Here is a 4,423-nt window from a genome sequence, read left to right as displayed (position 1 = left end):
TGTGTGTGTGTGTGTGTGTGTGTGTGTGTGTGTGTGTGTGTGTGTGTGTGTAATATATCTATCTTAAATATAAGTGTATTTATGTACACATATACGTTATGTAAATGTTACACAACTTTGAATGAGTATAAGAATGTAAGCACTAAAACATGCACACAAATACAGATGTCTGCTTTTTGCCTTCTCCAACCGCCACCCGTCCTGCTCCTCCTGTCGTCCCACCACGGAAGCCATTAATCAAAACAGACATCTAGATGAGGCTAACAACTGGTCGCTTTTAAGGGCAAGCGGGCGGGCTAACCCAGATTTCGTGCGTTTTCAGATATTGTATACACCAAAAGTGGGCCTTGCCCTACCTACGGGAGAAGTTTGGTTTTATAAGTGTGTATGTTTGGTCATAGAGAAAACTCTCCTTGTATTTTAAAGAAATCGAACAAGGTACAAAAAATTTAACTTCGGTTTTCTCAAAAAATCATGTTTTCGTGATAGCCCCCTTGTGCTTAAAAGTGACCAACTTTTCTCTGAGCTCAATCAGCAGAGACCTGTAGCTCTATTTCAGTCCAAATTTTATTTCAAGGGAGTTTTTAAATGGGACAAAAATTATATTATAGTACCGATAGGTTGAAAAACTGGTCTCCAAAAATTATAATCTTCTAAAGGTATAAGTGTATAAGTCTGTGTACTAATAGGCCTCTTACATTTCCTTGGTGTGTCTTATTGCTAAAGTCACATGACCTAGAAAATCAATCACGCCCTTACTCGTATTTGCCGAAATAGATGGGCGTAGCTCAGTGTTGCTGTTTGTGCCGGTGTTAAAAGTACACTATCTTATCATCGCAATAAATGTGTACGTACTTTCAAATAAAGATAATTTTCAGTCCTTCTAAATCAGTCTTCCATTCACTTGACGCAATTTGAGACGCGTTTATTTGAAAGAAAATATTAGATGGCACGCCCTCCCCCTTTAATAAATAAACAAATAAATACATAAATAAATAAATAGATAAATAAATAAATAAATAAATGTTTATTTATTTGCTTATTTATTACTTATTTTGTGGGGAGACTTCTCTTACCCTGGCTATCTATCTATCTATCTATCTATCTATCTATCTATCTATTTATCTATTTATCTATCTATCTATCTATCTATCTATCTATCTATCTATCTATCTATCTATCTATCAGCATCCTCACTCGCTGCCAGACCTGAGGAGTTTCGCGGTTTAAAAAAAATGTATTGTCGACTGCCATTACCGAAACCAAAATTAAGAGGTCACAGATTTATGAGATTTACTACTAAACTGCACATGGACCAAAAGAGAGACAAGACTGAACTGCCGGGCGAAAAACAAAGACGTCCATGAAAGTTCACTTTTCGGAAAACTATCACCACAATCCCCCCACCCACCACAGTGCATTCATACAAATGAACAAACATACACACACATACAACAACAACAGCAACAACAACAAAAACAACAACAGCAACATAACAACAAAACAACAGCAACAACAACAGAGACAACCTTACAAAGGGTAGAAAAAGGAAAATAATAATTTATACAATTGTAATGATAAGGCAAACAATGTCTATAGCATGCATACGCTCTTTAGATTAACGCCAACACATAGGTAGACTTTTCAACGAGTGGTATCACGTAACAATCAGTGACGACATGCACATCATTATTACGAACATAAAAGTTCTATGAAAAAGAAGGACAAACTAGAACCAAGATGCATTTTATGAAGAACGTTTTTAAATGGATTTTATATTTTGCCTCTGACTCTGTATCCCCCAGATCATTATGTTGTGAAAAGAGTTTGTGTTTGTAGATGGACTGAGTTGTGAAAAGGACATGACATCTTTGTGCTGCTCTCAAATACGACTTCTCTTATGGTCTGAAGGAAACTGTATCACAAGCATGACTTAACAAGAGACCCAGGAGTAAAACCGTGTCGTTTCTTTTCTCCGATATAGTTCAATTTTTCACGTCTTCCCGGGTTTGGGTGGTATACATAGCTTTCAAGGTCTGTTTGAACTTAGTATTGAAGTTGTAGTAAACAAAGATGTTGCATGCACTGCTCACAATAACCACTGTGCGGCTCAACATGAAAGACGACAGAAAAGCTTTTGCATAGAGGCCGAGATAGTGGTACTCTGATTCAAACAGTCCGATAATGTCCAAGAAGATGATCATTGGAATGTGGGTGCAAATGAACATCAACGTGATCAAAATCACAGATTTGACAACTTGTGTGTCCTTTGATGAAAGAGTCCTCCTATCAGGTTTCGAACACGAACCTTTCGTTGCTCTGTTTTCTTTGGTAGAGGTTTTGTTGCCTGTAGTAGTCCCATCCGTCGTAGTGGTCTGGCTTACCTTTGATGAGGGTTTGGTATCGGTCTGCACCAAGCCCGACATTTGTTGCCGTGTTCTGGCAGCAGCCTTGAGGTTGATAATGAGGATGGCGGTGGAGATACAGCAAGTGATGTAGCAAAAGTTGATGTAGATGTTCTTATTTATCATTATGTGTATCGGGTGCCAGACAGGCCACTCTGGTGAAAGTTGGACCATTAAACGAGTGACGTTTCCCCTAGGGTCGAAGCGATACTCCATCCACTCAAAAGACATGATCGGAATATACATAACCACGAGTGTTGTGAGAGTGACTGACAGAACTACTAGTGTTCTAAACGTGGTGAACATTCCGCCAAACTTTAATGGAAAGGTGACGCAGAAGCAGCGTGTGACTGCCATGTATGTCGAGATAAAAATCGAGAAATTGTAGGAAATCTGGCCATATCTAAAAACCAGTGTGCCTAAACTTGACATGTCGACGGTATTTTGAAAAGACTTCGGGAGGAATTGCTTGGGAAGATAGCAAATGGTCACTGGCACTGCAATGAATAGGTAACACAAATCGGAAATGGACAAGGTGAGAAAGGACACAGCAACTGTGTCTCGCACGCCCATCTTACAGAACACTCGCACGTTGATGACGTTAGAAATAATGCCAAACAGAAGCAGGAAGGGGTCAATCGTGCACAAGATCACTATGCGTACTACGTCATAGTCTTGGATGCTCAGGAAACTTGGAGAGTTCACTAACCTTGGCAACTTTCTTGCCAGACTTGTGGTGTTGTCTACAGACTCTTCCATAACAGACATTGTTTTCTTTCTTTCCTGCCCTTACCTACCTTTAAAAAATTCTTACTTACTTTCTCATGGATTGATTCACTGACTGAGCATTTATTCCATTTATGAAGTTAAGATTTTAACACCAACCCACTCCGTAGGGGAAGCTGCAGATTTGTGCTGGAAGTTCTTTTGCACAAAGAGATTAACACAGGCACTATTGTTCGCGTAAATGGTTTGCTTTTTGAACAAGTACTTATGCATAGCTGTACTGACTGAAAGTGAGATCCATTAAGAGATCATAGAGTGCAACATGGATTCTTAATCCAAATAAGTTTACCCCAAGAGTACATTTTACCTTCTTCGAGGTAAATAGTCAGGCCATCTATCCATTTTGCAAGGTAACAGGGTAATGATATCAGAGAGAAGAGATGTTAATTCTTCTCCTCTTTGGCATAATTGATAAAACAAGTTATAAGACAATTATTAAAAGCATGGACAGATTATCTCTCAGATCAACGAAAACACGTCGGTACCTTTCAAACATAAATTCTAAAAGGCAAATTTAAGGCAATAATGTAACCATATCTGGCTCCGTGAAAACCGATTTTATTTACTTGAACAAACAGCATTTGATAATAAAATATAATTATACGTTTTTGTGGCCTTTTAGTCTAGGGAGTATGAACTAAACTGATCCTCCCTCCGAAAAAAATGGTATGCTTACGCAATGTTTCTCTTTGTAAGAGTTTTTCACACAGTTAAATACCTTTTGTGCACCGTTGTTAAAATCAAATGATGATCTTACCGAGGCCACACCCATTAAACAGCACGGTACGTTTTTATTGACAATAATACCTCTTGAAAGCAATTACTTTGTAGGCTTTCCATCTAAATTGGTCCAGCAAATAGATCATGCGCTCAAAGTTTAAAGAAATTATACGTAATTAGTTGGAAAAAAATCAATGGACAGGGTTTCTTTTTTGGGTTTTAAAAAAAAAATAATTCAATCAAACTCCTTTGATGGCAGAAAAAAAAAACTATGAGAAAAATTTAAAGCATGCATCCGAATATCATTGAGTTGCAATCAGACTTCTGAGTACGTATATAGCTAACATTATTATTGTTTATATGATTACTGTTCGTTAATATTATGCATGTGACTGTTAGCCTGTTTGTGAGTGCAAGCATACTATTGTAGTATTATGGTTATGGGCACAGATGCGTGTGGAAGAAAGGATGTGTGAGGGAAGTGTTTGTGTATATGGGTGTGCATATGTGCG

Source organism: Aplysia californica, unplaced genomic scaffold, assembly GCF_000002075.1.
Source record: "Aplysia californica isolate F4 #8 unplaced genomic scaffold, AplCal3.0 scaffold00121, whole genome shotgun sequence".
In the NCBI taxonomy this organism is placed as follows: Eukaryota; Metazoa; Mollusca; class Gastropoda; order Aplysiida; family Aplysiidae; genus Aplysia; species Aplysia californica.
This window is presented reverse-complemented; position numbering follows the sequence as displayed.